Below are 15,804 nucleotides of genomic sequence, written 5' to 3'. Positions count from 1 at the left end.
AAATTCATGTCCAATTTCCTGCCCGCTCCCCGTAACCCCTAATTCCCTTTACTTCTAGGAAACTGTCTATTTCTGTTTTAAATTTATTTAATGATGTAGCTTCCACAGCTTCCTGGGGCAGCAAATTCCACAGACCTATTACCCTCTGAGTGAAGAAGTTTCTCCTCATCTCAGTTTTGAAAGAGCAGCCCCTTATTCTAAGATTATGCCCCCTTGTTCTAGTTTCACCCATCCTTGGGAACATCCTTACCGCATCCACCCGATCAAGCCCCTTCACAATCTTATATGTTTCAATAAGATTGCCTCTCATTCTTCTGAACTCCAATGAGTAGAGTCCCAATCTACTCAACCTCTCCTCATACGTCCGCCCACTCATCCCCGGGATTAACCGAGTGAACCTTCTTTGTACTGCCTCGAGAGCAAGTATGTCTTTTCTTAAGTATGGACACCAAAACTGTATGCAGTATTCCAGGTGCGGTCTCACCAATACCTTATATAACTGCAGCAATACCTCCCTGTTTTTATATTCTATCCCCCGAGCAATAAAAGCCAACATTCCGTTGGCTTTCTTGATCACCTGCTGCACCTGCATACTAACTTTTTGATTTTCTTGCATTAGGACCCCCAGATCCCTTTGAACTGCAGTACTTTCCAGCTTCTCGCCATTAAGATAATAACTTGCTCTCTGATTTTTCCTGCCAAAGTGCATAACCTCACATTTTCCAATATTGTATTGCATCTGCCAAATCTCCGCCCACTCACCCAGCCTGTCAATATCCCCTTGTAGGTTTTTTATGTCCTCCTCACTCTCTACTTTCCCTCCCATCTTTGTATCATCTGCAAACTTTGATATGTTACACTCGATCCCCTCCTCCAAATCGTTAATATAGATTGTAAAGAGTTGGGGACCCAGCACCGACCCCTGCGGAACACCACTGGCTACTGGTTGCCAGTCCGAGAATGAACCATTTATCCCAACAGAAAGGATTCCTGTAACTCAAATCAATGGCGAGTGCATTTTACATTTGCCCATATCACCTGGTCAAAGGGGGCAGGTAGGAAGAGAGAGGACATAATAGGCAAAGGTGAGGAAAAGTCAGATTGATAGCCCTGTGAGAACAATTCCAAATGGAACTCCTCTAAGAGACCATAAGGTCCACATTGAAAATCATCTCACATTTTTCCACAAGCTCCTTTCTACCTCTCATCCCCCATTGCATAGAAATAGTTAAATAAAAAAACTATATTGAAAAAATCCCCTTCCAAACAGGTTGTAACAAGAACTAACTCTATTAAAGAAAAATCAGCAAATGTACACAGCCTCATATACAAACCCTTTACAGAACAGCAGGATAACCCCTGACTAAACTGACTGTAAATATGTACCAACCATCTAAATTGAAACCCCTATTTCCTGATTTTAAAAAAGCTATTTGGAGATATCATTATGAATAAATCATCATGTCTTTAAATGTGGCTGAAGATCTCAGATTCAGTTTGCTAGAGGCATTTCTCCTTGCTTTGCTCTATCGTTCTCTGGTAGAGTGGTTTGCAAAGGTGCTGAGGATAATCTGCACTTAAGAAATTCCTTTGCATCAGCAAGGATGTTATATGTATCTTTTTTACTTACTAAAGATCCTAAATGTTGCTGAATACATAAGCCAACATCTTTAGCCTTTCTCTCAGAAACACTGCTTACCCTGGCTGAATTCCCTGCAGAGATTCAAGCCCTCAGGATAAAAATATGGAGGGAAATGAGCCAGTTTCTCAGAGTCAGGGGAACTTTCTTCTTGCCTCATTTAAAATAAGCACTGTATCATTGAACCACAGGCATTTGAACAAAATAACACATGGACTTTCTGGTAAGACAGATTTAGGGGCCAGAGACGTGTGTATACATTTCATTTCACCAGGAAGGTCGAGAAAACACCCAGAAAGCTTTTGAATAAAAGTAAAGTAAGAAACTTGTTCTAGGCCTCCCTGGGACATATTTTTGTCCTGTTCCTATTTTCCTACTTATGATGTTGGGACTGAATAATCTCTTCTAAAATCACAACTGGGTGTTCCAGAGTAGTGACTTTGTTCTTTAAGGTGCTACTGTTCAGGTCTTATTAACATAAAGGCTGTATAATATAATCTGTTTTTTTTCTAGTGCTAAGCATAATGGGACTGAATTTCTTCAGTCGTTCCAATGGACTCCTGATGTAAATCTGGCCAGTATGGCAGAATGGCCTGAATATGCTGGACCCAACCTCATTTCGGATTTCCCTTTTTGACTCTGTAAGGGGTGGAGCCTCTCCCTGTCCCTTACAAGGCTAGCTATGTAATAGTGGAATGATGGGGCACTCCCTGTGTAAGGAGTCACCACTTTCCTGGTCCACAAGGGACTTAGCATAAGACTGAAGGTGCCACATCGAGTCAGATGAGCATACATAGAGGCCTTCAGTCTTATCCTGGGTCCCAAGCCATGACCTTCAACACCTAGAAGGACAAGAGCCGCAGGTGCGTGGGAACACCATCACCTCCAAGTTCCCCTCCAAGTCACACACCATCCGGACTTGGACATATATCGGCATTCCTTTATTGTCGCTGGGTCAAAATTCTGGAACTCCCTACCTATCAGCTCCCCTTCCCAAGGGATGGGAACTCCCTACCTATCAGCTCCCCTTCCCAAGGGATGGGACAATAAATACCAGCCTTGCTAACGATGCCCATGTCCCGAGAATAAAAGAAGTCAAAAAGTGGACCACACCGCTGTTGGGGGAGGAGGGGGTGCTCAGGCCAAGGAAGTGGCCTAATTTTTTTCAAAAGTTTGACAATCAGCCCTTGTACATAGGGAGCGGGATAGCTGGGTGGGGGAAGGACTAGGCAGGCACTTCCTATCCAGCAGGCAGTATATGGCAGGCAGGCATCCATGATAATATCCATAGTGATGCAGGTATCCATCAGCCTCTTGCAAATGAGCTGCCATCCCACTGACCCTGCAAACTCTTGTGCGGTCAGCGTTGGATGGCATCAGTGGATGCAATTCTGTTGTAACTGCCGGGATCATGTCCAGCAAACCTTTGACCTCAATGGCTCATTTATTTTTTAGTAAGACGTTCACTACTGTTAGAGCCAAGGTCAGAAACTATTGATTTTGGTTCAATTTTAGAGTGCTGTACTGAATTATGAGGCACTTCTCTTGGATTTCTGTCCGCACTTTTCTGTGCAAGAAGTAATTATGACCAAGAAGCAATGAGCACAAATCCAGGACTGAGGTTTAGTGTTTACAAAGATTGAAGGGAGGCCTAGACACTGATCTAGACACTGCCACCTACTCTGGTTTATCCTTTTTATACTTTTTTAAAGCCAGATCTCTTGCTGTTCCCTGAACAGGTGCCAAGATAAGTAAGAATACTGTGCACAGGAGACGATGGGAGCTCCAGGGGAGTTGGTGACCAAACCCTTGGAGATGTGTGGAGCCCATGCACTTGTCCAGTTTCTGAGACTAAAGCTTGAGGTAGGTCCTGGCCAATTCAAAGTTCTGGTGGAGTTTAAGAGTTTGGAAAAATTCAGAATGTTTATTGTTCCAAATAAAGTTGGTAAAATTAGCTTGCAAATTAATTGTCCATTTTCAAGACTAAACCAGATATCAATGGCTAAGCACTTACCAGCACTGAACATACCCTATAGTTGGTGTGGAAAGCACTGACAAAGGTTCAATGTGCTCAAATGAAAAGGAAAACCAAATGAAAGGGGCAAGGGATTAAAGGGATTATCTGATAGATTAAAAACCACAAAGTGGCCTCTTCAAGGTGGTGGTTAAATCATCTAATTTCAATGTGAGGTTAATGAGCTTCCTACCCCTCAGGATTCTTGACCTGACCTTTCTTCCATTTTTCATCTCATATATTTAAAATTTACTATTTTCTTTTTTTTTGCTTCAGCTGATAAAAAAAAAACCTTTTTCTTCTTGCTAAACATAGTAAAGTGGTGAACTCCCAAGGCTGGGTAGTGCAGCACATTGATTTTGCACATAAGTCAGTATAACTCAATTAGTAGCAAGTTTATATCTGGGCTAGAAGATTGTGGGTTCAATCCCCACTTGAACACAGTAATATTTCAATGTATTACTGAAGAAATGCTGCAGCTTTGGAGATGTATTATTTAGATGAGATGTTGAACTGAACTCTCATCGGCCTATGCAGGTAAATCTTAAGCACCTTGAAGCAGTGTCCTGGATAACATGCATCTCCCAGCCAACACCACCAAAGGCAGATTAACTGGTCAGTCCTCTCATTGCTGTTTGTGAGATGTTGAAAATGGCTGCCATGTTCATCTACATAAAAACAGTGACTGGAACTCAGTCAAAAGTAATTAATTGTAAATTAAGCATTTTGGGAAGTTTCTAAGCGATGTTGTGAGTGAAATCTATTTTTTGTTTGTTATGAATTTTTAACCATAAACACATGGTTAATTTTAGTTTTCAGTGATGGAATCTGCATGGCACAGAAATACATGTTATTTTGTGGCAGACAAAGGTCAATTAATGTGGATCAGGGCAAACAAAGTTGCAACAAAGGTATTCTCATATGGCTAATGCAGGCTGAGTGCATAAGTATTTGGTTCCAGCTATCACAGATAGATCAAATACAGGAAAAAAACAGCCTTGCTATTGTCAAAGATTGGCTTTCCATTTAACATTGATAGGGGATATGAGCCTTTTGTTTTAGTATAACTTCAAAGGGATTTGGATCATATTTCTGTGGCTAAGCATGCCTGAAGAAGTGCCCTCAAGCCATGTTGGCACAGATGGGCACTAAGAAGTTTCGGGGTGGGGAAGTTGGGCAACATCCTCCAACTGGTGGGCACGCATCAGTTTTTTGGTAGGTGCTGGAGATGCACCTGCTGTGGCACCATATAAATTAGATGACCTCCCGCTAGCCCACAAACTCTGGTGGGGTCAATGTTGGAGGGCAACTACTGTGACCATGGTCCACATATTTTTGGGGCTCATATGTTTAGTGTACAGTCAGTCTTTCAGTTTTGCAGCCAGCGGCCATAAGGCTCCGTGTTTAACTTTTGTGTCAGCCAGCAGAGGAGCTGAGCTAGTTTTCAAATGCTAGCTTGTTCCACAGAGCAAGAAATGAATTTAAGTTTTAAAGTCAATGTTTAGAGAGAAAGTGAGTAGCATCTTTATTATTCAATGCGTGGAAGAGAGAAATCTGTGTTCACTGTTTTGTACTATTCAAAGTTCATTCACCTGCCTTATGTTCGGAGTTTAGGGTAGATCTTGACTGATTTACGTCTCTCCTGATCTTTATTTTCATTGACTTCAATAAAAATAAAAATTGGGAGAGATATATAACAGGCTGCCGACTCGCTAGCACCTGTTTTACACTATTGCATAATGTCAAAATCTACCCCATGAGTTTCAGTCTTGTCAGAGTGCTTATTCAACCTGTTCTTTGGATATAGGAAAATCATTTGGCGGCACATGATACATTCTAGTAGATGGTGTATGGAGTAAGGGCTCTGTGTTATGATTCCTGGGTCTTACTATAATTTACCTAGAAAACGTATACTTCAGATTATAGGGATGTGAAGTCAGCCTATGCGAGTGGCTGATGATGCTGAACCCGAGAAAATATCTCGCGTCAAAACCAAAGATGGAGCAGATGTGATAAGGTGCTGTATAAATGCAAGTTCCTTCTTTCTCTGCTGTGATTCCAGCCCACTGTTCCTTACTTCAGCCAGGCCTAGGCCTTGTGGGCCATATGCTAAATTGTTTCTCCATATAGGTGAAAATAGGAAAAGCTCATTTATTGAATAAACCTGAACCACTTGTGCAATTACTGCAAATAATGATCAATTTTATATTGTTTTCTTCAATAACGCATTTACTAAAATTGTTTTATGAATAAATGACATTTTACAGCACATTTTTGTAAGATTTTGATTTTTGCCGTTGTTATTTGTTATAGAGCTCGCGACCTTGAATTATGTGCCAGTTTTCTCTTTTAATAGATTGTTGCTGTGAACTACAGATGTGTGTGAAGCAAATATACAGCAATTTATAAGTCAGTCTCCATCCGTTGTGTAAATGGACTTTAGTACGGGCACTGCTTCTGCACTGCTCCATGCATGGTGAATGCACACTAATAGATACTCAGTGAACTGTAGCACTATGGGGGATGTAGTTCACCTGATTAGTGTTTTCTATGTGATTTTGTTTTGCAGTTTAAAAACTCCCTCCCCTCCTCCAAATCAGTTTTTATTTTGATTAGGAAAATTTTGTTTTGTACCTTGTTTTGCCCTCTGCTTTAATCTGAATACGTCATGGTGACCTACTTATACTTTGTAACTTATGTAGTTTTGATATTGATTTTCTTTGTACTCATTGTAATGGCTTGTACACGTGCTTCCGTCTTGTTTTAAAATTACACCCAGAGACATTGCGTTGAATACATCCTATTGTAAACATTTTTGATATCATACCGATTGGTGGGGAGGTAAAACATTCAACACAATGTTAACACACAGTTAATTTTAAAAAAACATAAGAAATAAGTAATAAAACATATTGCAGAGTTGAAGTAATAATTATCTTTAATATATTCCATAATTTGTTAATTAATCAATTGTTGATTATCAATCAGTAATCCTGCAGTGATTGCCTCACAATTAGGAACATAGGAAAAGGAGTAGGCCATTTAGCCCCTAGAGCTTGTTCCGCCATTCTATGAGATCATGGCTGATCTGTGACTTAACTCATATGCCCGCCGTAGCCCCATATCCCTTAATACCTTTGGTTAACAAAAATCTATCAATCTCAGATTTAAAATTGACAATTGTGCTAGCATCAACTGCCGTTTGCGGAAGAGAATTCCAAACTTCTACCACCCTTTCCGTGTAGAAGTGTTTCCTAACTTCACTCCTGAAAGTCTTGGCTCTAATTTTTAGGCTATGTCTCCTGGTCCTAGACTCCCCAACCACTGAAATAGTTTCTCTCTTTCTACCCTATCAGTTCCCCTTAATATCTTGAAAACTTTAATCAAATCACCCCTTCTAAATTCCAGGGAATACAACCCTAATTTGTGTAATCTCGCCTCGTAATTTAACCTTTGGAGTCCAGGTATCATTCAAGTAAATCTACGGTGCACTCCCTCCAAGGCTAGTATATCCTTACTAAGGTGCGGTGCCCAGAAATGAACACACTACTCCAGGTGTGGTCTAACCAGGACATGGTATAGCTGTAGCATAACTTCTACCCCCTTGTATTCTAGTCCTCTAGATATAAAGGCCAGCATTCAATTAGCCTTTTTGATTACTTTCTGTACCTGTCCATGACATTTTAATGATCTATGTATATGGACCCCCTAAGTCTCTTTGGACCTCCATTGTTTTGAGCTTTTCACCATTTAGAAAGTACTCTGATCTATCCTTTTTAGGTCCAAAGTGGATGACCTCACACTTTCCTATATTGAAATCCATTTGCCACAGTTTTACCCATTGACTTAATCTATTAATATCTCTTTGTAATTTTATGCTTCCATCTATACTGCTTACAATGCTGACTATCTTTGTGATGTGGAGATGCCGGTGATGGACTGGGGTTGACAATTGTAAACAATTTTACAACACCAAGTTATAGTCCAGCAATTTTATTTTAAATTCACAAGCTTTCGGAGGCTTCCCCCTTCGTCAGGTGAACGATGTGAAATGATACCTGGACTCCAAAGGTTAAATTACGAGGCGAGATTACACAAATTAGGGTTGTATTCCCTGGAATTTAGAAGGGGTGATTTGATTAAAGTTTTCAAGATATTAAGGGGAACTGATAGGGTAGAAAGAGAGAAACTATTTCAGTGGTTGGGGAGTCTAGGACCACCCTTGAGAAGGTGGTGGTGAGCCGCCTTCTTGAACCGCTGCAGTCCGTGTGGTGACGGTTCTCCCACAGTGCTGTTAGGAAGGGAGTTCCAGGATTTTGACCCAGCGACAATTTTCACATCGTTCACCTAACGAAGGGGGAAGCCTCCGAAAGCTTGTGAATTTAAAATAAAATTGCTGGACTATAACTTGGTGTTGTAAAATTGTTTACGACTATCTTTGTGTCATCGGCAAACTTGGATATGTGGCTGTCTATTCCGTCATCTAAGTCGTCAATAAATGCATTGAAAAGTTGAGGCCCCGGCACAGATCCCTGTGGAACACCACTAGTCACATCCTGCCAATTTGAGTACCTGCCCATTGTCCCTACTCTGTCCCCTGCCACTCAGCCAATTTCCTAATCAGGTCAATAATTTTTTTAAATTTTTTTTATTCGTTCACGGGATGTGGGCGTCGCTGGCAAGGCCGGCATTTATTGCCCATCCATAATTGCCCTTGAGAAGGTGGTGGTGAGCCGCCTTCTTGAACCGCTGCAGTCCGTGTGGTGACGGTTCTCCCACAGTGCTGTTAGGAAGGGAGTTCCAGGATTTTGACCCAGCGACAATGAAGGAACGGCGATATATTTCCAAGTCGGGATGGTGTGTGACTTGGAGGGGAACGTGCAGGTGGTGTTGTTCCCATGCGCCTGCTGCCCTTGTCCTTCTAGGTGGTAGAGGTCGCGGGTTTGTGAGGTGCTGTCGAAGAAGCCTTGGCGAGTTGCTGCAGTGCATCCTGTGGATGGTACACACTGCAGCCACAGTGCGCCGGTGGTGAAGGGAGTGAATGTTTAGGGTGGTGGATGGGGTGCCAATCAAGCGGGCTGCTTTATCTTGGATGGTGTCGAGCTTCTTGAGTGTTGTTGGAGCTGCACTCGTCCAGGCAAGTGGAGAGTATTCCATCACACTCCTGACTTGTGCCTTGTAGATGGTGGAAAGGCTTTGGGGAGTCAGGAGGTGAGTCACTCGCCGCAGAATACGCAGCCTCTGACCTGCTCTGGTAGCCACAGTATTTATATGGCTGGTCCAGTTAAATTTCTGGTCAATGGTGACCCCCAGGATGTTGATGGTGGGGGATTTGGCGATGGTAATGCCGTTGAATGTCAAGGGGAGGTGGTTAGACTCTCTCTTGTTGGAGATGGTCATTGCCTGGCACTTATCTGGCGCGAATGTTACTTGCCACTTATCAGCCCAAGCCTGGATGTTGTCCAGGTCTTGCTGCATGCGGGCTCGGACTGCTTCATTATCTGAGGGGTTGCAAATGGAACTGAACACTGTGCAGTCATCAGCGAACATCCCCATTTCTGACCTTATGATGGAGGGAAGGTCATTGATGAAGCAGCTGAAGATGGTTGGGCCTAGGACACTGCCCTGAGGAACTCCTGCAGCAATGCCCTGGGGCTGAGATGCTTGGCCTCCAACAACCACTACCATCTTCCTTTGTGCTAGGTATGACTCCAGCCACTGGAGAGTTTTCCCCCTGATTCCCATTGACTTCAATTTTACTAGGGCTCCTTGGTGCCACACTCGGTCAAATGCTGCCTTGATGTCAAGGGCAGTCAATCTCACCTCACCTCTGGAATTCAGCTCTTTTGTCCATGTTTGGACCAAGGCTGTGATGAGGTCTGGAGCCGAGTGGTCCTGGCGGAACCCAAACTGAGCATCGGTGAGCAGGTTATTGGTGAGTAAGTGCCGCTTGATAGCACTGTCGACGACACCTTCCATCACTTTGCTGATGATTGAGAGTAGACTGATGGGGCGGTAATTGGCCGGATTGGATTTGTCCTGCTTTTTGTGGACAGGACATACCTGGGCAATTTTCCACATTGTAGGGTGGATGCCAGTGTTGTAGCTGTACTGGAACAGCTTGGCTAGAGGCGCAGCTAGTTCTGGAGCACAAGTCTTCAGCACTACAGCTGGGATGTTGTCGGGGCCCATAGCCTTTGCTGTATCCAGTGCACTCAGCCGTTTCTTGATATCACGTGGAGTGAATCGAATTGGCCGAAGACTGGCTTCCGTGATGGTGGGGATATCGGGAGGAGGCTGAGATGGATTATCCACTCGGCACTTCTGGCTGAAGATGGTTGCAAACGCTTCAGCCTTGTCTTTTGCACTCACGTGCTGGACTCCGCCATCATTGAGAATGGGGATGTTTGCAGAGCCTCCTCCTCCCGTTAGTTGTTTAATTGTCCACCACCATTCACGACTGGATGTGGCAGGACTGCAGAGCTTTGATCTGATCCGTTGGTTGTGGAATCGCTTAGCTCTGTCTATAGCATGTTGCTTCCGCTGTTTAGCATGCATGTCGTCCTGAGTTGTAGCTTCACCAGGTTGGCACCTCATTTTTAGGTACGCCTGGTGCTGCTCCTGGCGTCCTCTTCTACACTCCTCATTGAACCAGGGTTGATCCCCTGGCTTGTTGGTAATGGTAGAGTGAGGAATATGCCGGGCCATGAGGTTACAGATTGTGCTGGAATACAATTCTGCTGCTGCTGATGGCCCACAGCGCCTCATGGATGCCCAGTTTTGAGCTGCTAGATCTGTTCTGAATCTATCCCATTTAGCACGGTGGCCCTCAATTCCATGAGCTTTAACTTTAGCTAACAGTCTCTTATGAGGGACTTCATCAAATGCCTTCTGGAAGTCCAAATAAGCAACATCCATAGATATTCCCCAGTCCACTACTTTAGTCACCTCTCCAAAAAATTCCATCAGGTTCATCAGGCATGACCTACCCTTTAGAAATCTGTGCTGGCTCTCTCTGATCAGCTGAAAATTTTACTGGACTCTAGTAATTTCCTGACAACAGATGTTAGGCTAACTGGTCTATAATTCCCTGGTTTCCCTCACTCACCTTTCTTAAATACAGAGTGACATGTACAATTTTCCAATCTAAAGGAATGCTTCCTGAATCAAAAGAACTTTTGAAGATTATAGTTAGGGCTTCTGCAATGTTCTCACCTACTTACTTTAAACCCTGGGACGGAAACCATCTGGTCCTGGGGATTTGTTACTATTTAGTGCCAATATTTTCTTTATTACTGTTAATTTCCTTACATTAATTATGGTGAATCCCCATCCCTGATTCAAAATTAGTTTCCTTGGCATGCTACGCTCTTCTTCTACTGTAAATACTGACACAAAGTAATTATTTATTTTTTCATCCATTTCCTTATTTTCATTTACAATATCACCATTATTAGTTTTTAAGGGGCCCGCATTGCTTTTGACCACCCTCTTTTTCCTAATATAATTGTAAAACTTTTTTGGGTTGATTTTGATATCCCTTGCAAGATTCTTTTCATACTCCCTTTTTGAAGCTTACTATCTGTTTTGCCACCCTTTGTTGTTCTTTGTATCTCTCCCAAATGCGATGATCTGTGCTATTTTTTGCTTTTTTGTATACTTTTTGTTTTAGTTGTCTCTTACCTCTTTTGTTGTCCATGGCTGCTTTTTTTGGCAAGTAGAGCTCTTGCCCCTTAGGGGTATAAACAGGTTCTGTTTCAGATTAAATTCTTTGTTGAACACCTCCCATTGATCTTCTGTCATTTTACCGATCAACAGATTTGCCCAGTTTGTTGTGGACAGTCTCTGTCTCATCCCATTGAAGTCAGCCTTATCTAAATTTAGAATCTTAGTAGCTGGTACAGGTTTCTCCCTTTCAAACACAACGTTGAACTCAATCATATTATGATCGCTATTAGATAAATGTTCACGCACTGTTAGGCTGTTAACTAAATCTGGCTCATTACTCATTATTAAATCTAATATGGCCTGCCCCCTTGTTGGTTTAGGACATATTGTTGCAGAAAGCTGTCCTGAACACACTCAAGAAATTTGCTACCTTTCTGACATGAGTTCATCTGCTTATCCCAATCAATATGACTGTTAAATTCCCCCATTAAAACCACTCTGCCTTTGCTATATGCTTGTCTATTCTCTGCATTTGTACATTTTGCCACTTCATAGCTGCTACCAGTGGGTCCATACACAACTCCCACTACAGTCTTAAATCCTTTTCTATTTCTTAATTCTACCCATAAAGTCTCCACTGCCTGCTTACCTCTTGTTATATCCTGTCTTATCATGAAGTAATTTCATCCTTAATCACTAAGGCTACTCCTCTCTCACTACCAGTTTCTCTATCCTTCCTGTAGACCTTATAACCTGGTACATTCAGTTCCCAGTCCTGATCGTCTTGCAGCCGTGTCTCAATGATGGCTACCATGTCGTACCCTCTAAGTTGAATTTGCACCTACAATTCATTCAATTGGTTCCTTATACTTCGTGTATTTGTATAAAGAATGCTTATTTGGGCCATTCACCCTAACCTGTCCTTCTGCTTTAATGTTGATTTTCTCACACATTTCTTATTTCTCACTCCTAATTTGATTACTTTACATCTTTTAGTTTTCCCTTTACCTGTAGTGCTTAAAGCATAATTTCTGACTATTACTCTACTCTTTTCTTTTTTGTTTGTTTTAGAATTATTATTTCATAGAATCATAGAAGTTTACAACATGGAAACAGGCCCTTCGGCCCAACATGTCCATGTCGCCCAGTTTATACCACTAAGCTAGTCCCAATTGCCTGCACTTGGCCCATATCCCTCTATACCCATCTTACCCATGTAACTGTCCAAATGCTTTTTAAAAGACAAAATTGTACCCGCCTCTACTACTTCCTCTGGCAGCTCATTCCAGACACTCACCACCCTTTGAGTGAAAAAATTACCCCTCTGGACCCTTTTGTATCTCCCCCCTCTCACCTTAAATCTATGGCCCCTCGTTATAGACTCCCCTACCTTTGGGAAAAGATTTTGACTATCTACCTTATCTATGCCCCTCATTATTTTATAGACTTCTATAAGATCACCCCTAAACCTCCTACTCTCCAGGGAAAAAAGTCTCAGTCGATCCAACCTCTCCCTATAAGTCAAACCATCAAGTCCCGGTAGCATCCTAGTAAATCTTTTCTGCACTCTTTCTAGTTTAATAATATCCTTTCTATAATAGGGTGACCAGAACTGTACACAATATTCCAAGTGTGGCCTTACTAATGTCTTGTACAACTTCAACAAGACATCCCAACTCCTGTATTCAATGTTCTGACCAATGAAACCAAGCATGCTGAATGCCTTCTTCACCACCCTATCCACCTGTGACTCCACTTTCAAGGAGCTATGAACCTGTACTCCTAGATCTCTTTGTTCTATAACTCTCCCCAATGCCCTACCATTAACGGAGTAGGTCCTGGCCCGATTCGATCTACCAAAATGCATCACCTCACATTTATCTAAATTAAACTCCATCTGCCATTCATCGGCCCACTGGCCCAATTTATCAAGATCCCGTTGCAATCCTAGATAACCTTCTTCACTGTCCACAATGCCACCAATCTTGGTGTCATCTGCAAACTTACTAACCATGCCTCCTAAATTCTCATCCAAATCATTAATATAAATAACAAATAACAGCGGACCCAGCACCGATCCCTGAGGCACACCGCTGGTCACAGGCCTCCAGTTTGAAAAACAACCCTCTACAACCACCCTCTGTCTTCTGTCGTCAATCCAATTTTGTATCCAATTGGCTACCTCACCTTGGATCCCATGAGATCTAACCTTATGTAACAACCTACCATGCGGTACCTTGTCAAAGGCTTTGCTAAAGTCCATGTAGACCACGTCTACTGCACAGGCCTCATCTATCTTCTTGGTTACCCCTTCAAAAAACTCAATCAAATTTGTGAGACGTGATTTTCCTCTCACAAAACCGTGCTGACTGTTCCTAATCAGTCCTTGCCTCTCCAAATGCCCGTAGATCCTGTCTCTCAGAATACCCTCTAACAACTTACCCACTACAGATGTCAGGCTCACCGGTCTGTAGTTCCCAGGCTTTTCCCTGCCGTCCTTCTTAAACAAAGGCACAACATTTGCTGCCCTCCAATCTTCAGGCACCTCACCTGTAGCTGTCGATGATTCAAATATCTCTGCTAGGGGACCCGCAATACAAGGTACTGGCATCAGATACTTCTGGCAAAAATGCAGACCCAGAACAGAACACAATCATCTCCATGAATGCAAGTATAATTCAAAAGATCCTAAGATGATATTACAAATATACAGGACAACTTCAAAGTTATACCTGATTTAAGGCCACAAAGAAAAAATCAATAGGCAATTCTGCCACCCAAATTTACTTAAAGTAGCACATTACATTTTCAATGATTTTTATCCTAAATTTCTCTTCTATGTCTTGATCTATGGCTGTATCACAGCTCAAATTAACAATAAACTTTTTTGGGCAGCTTCCCAAAGTTCTCTGACATACATTTGCAAAAATAATTTTCCACAAATGCCAAAATTTCTGAATATTTTGAAGAAATGCTAATCGTCTATCATCAATAGACCGATAAATACAATGAAATAGTTACATTTTCTGAAACAACAATAAAAGTGAACTTAGGCCATTGTTGTCAGGTGGGAGGTGTGAGCAAAGTGCAGCCACTCTTTCCCACCCACCTGCAGCTTGAACTTGTTCTGATAGCAGCACACGGTGGAGCTATAGACTGGAATCACTTTTACAATGAAAAACATCATACATTCCCTCCCTTCTTTTTTTTAAGTGGCATGATTTACTGTGAAGATGTGAGATGAAATTATTAAAACAAACTAATATTTAAAGTCTTCTAATTACTGCATCATATTTTGCCCGATGCACTACATTTATAATATGTTTTAAAAGTACTGCACCTCGCATGCACTTCCTATTTGTCATACTGAGTTCCTGTGTCAGGATCTATCACACCTGAGTAATTTTAACTGCAAGATATGTATACTTACCACTATACTTACCTTTCAGTCCTACCAGCTATAGGTAGCACTGCTGCTCTTCCAAGTTCCATCTCTCAAGTCTGTTCCTCTGGACAGCACATCTCTGAACTCCCTTTAGGTAATCTATTTCTAATTTATCTTACTTTTATTTCCTGCTGCCACCAGATAAATTTTATTTGAATTTAATTTAATTTAGTTTTATATTTACTCGCTCTGCTGCTATATCCAGGAGCCCTGGCCCTCTTTGCTTCCTTCCTGTTTCCTCTTCCCTAGGCCTCCTCATCATCCCGGGACTTTAGCACTCAAGCCCTCCTGTTGGGTCTCTGGCCATACACCTGACCTTCCTCTGTCTAAGTTGCTGAAGCTGTGACCACATTCCCTTTCACTCCGGCACTGGGTGCAGCACTTGGGTCTTGGATCTCTGGTGAACTGCTGTACCTTGCCTTTGCCAATGCTGGCTTGCTTCCTGCCTGCTAATTGCTTTGCCAGTAATAGGGCCCTGCTAAGGCCTAGGGCCTCCGGGTACCTGCCCTCGCTTGCTCACTCCTTCCTTCCCCCCCCCCCATTCGTGATGTTGATCTACCAGCCTGTTTTGTCCTTTTTCTTTGGCCTGGCAATTATAGACCAGTGAGATTAAGCTTAGTGGTGGAAAAATAAATAGAAAGCATCATTAGAGATGCAATTAATGATCACCCAGGATGCTTGGGTTGGATTAGGGGGTACTCAAAATGGCTTCAGAAATACAGAGATCATGTTTGACGAGCCTAATCCAGCATTTTGAAGAGGTCATTGGCACAGTTAGGTCAGGGCTATCTGGCAGTTGTCACCGATTTGGATTTTTAAAAAAAATTTTGATAAAACAACTGCCGGCCAGGCAGTCAGCCCAATTTGGAAATCTTCAAACTGACGAGCTGCCTCTGAAGCCGTGATACGTGCCTGCAGGTCTCCAGTAAGATTGAAATGAGGCCTGAGGCTTAATTTCAGGTAAGTCTCAGGCCTATGGCTTCTGCCGCACGGTTGGAGCTTGCTGGACATTCTGCGGCCAAAAACGGACCTACGCGA

At 42.4% G+C, this 15,804-nt stretch overlaps 1 long non-coding RNA gene across 6 annotated transcripts in view; it reads left to right on the top strand.

Moving 5' to 3' along the window:
* LOC137320481 (uncharacterized) overlaps positions 1-15,804 on the top strand; it is a 227,307-nt gene that overhangs the window by 12,583 nt on the left and 198,920 nt on the right. For all 6 annotated transcript variants that reach the window (XR_010962549.1, XR_010962548.1, XR_010962547.1 and 3 more), the window contains exon 3: positions 3,379-3,502. This is a non-coding gene — a long non-coding RNA (uncharacterized lncRNA). The remainder of the gene's footprint in view (positions 1-3,378; positions 3,503-15,804) is intronic.

Source organism: Heptranchias perlo, chromosome 4 (assembly GCF_035084215.1).
Source record: "Heptranchias perlo isolate sHepPer1 chromosome 4, sHepPer1.hap1, whole genome shotgun sequence".
Lineage (NCBI taxonomy): Eukaryota > Metazoa > Chordata > Chondrichthyes > Hexanchiformes > Hexanchidae > Heptranchias > Heptranchias perlo.
This window is presented reverse-complemented; position numbering and strand designations above follow the sequence as displayed.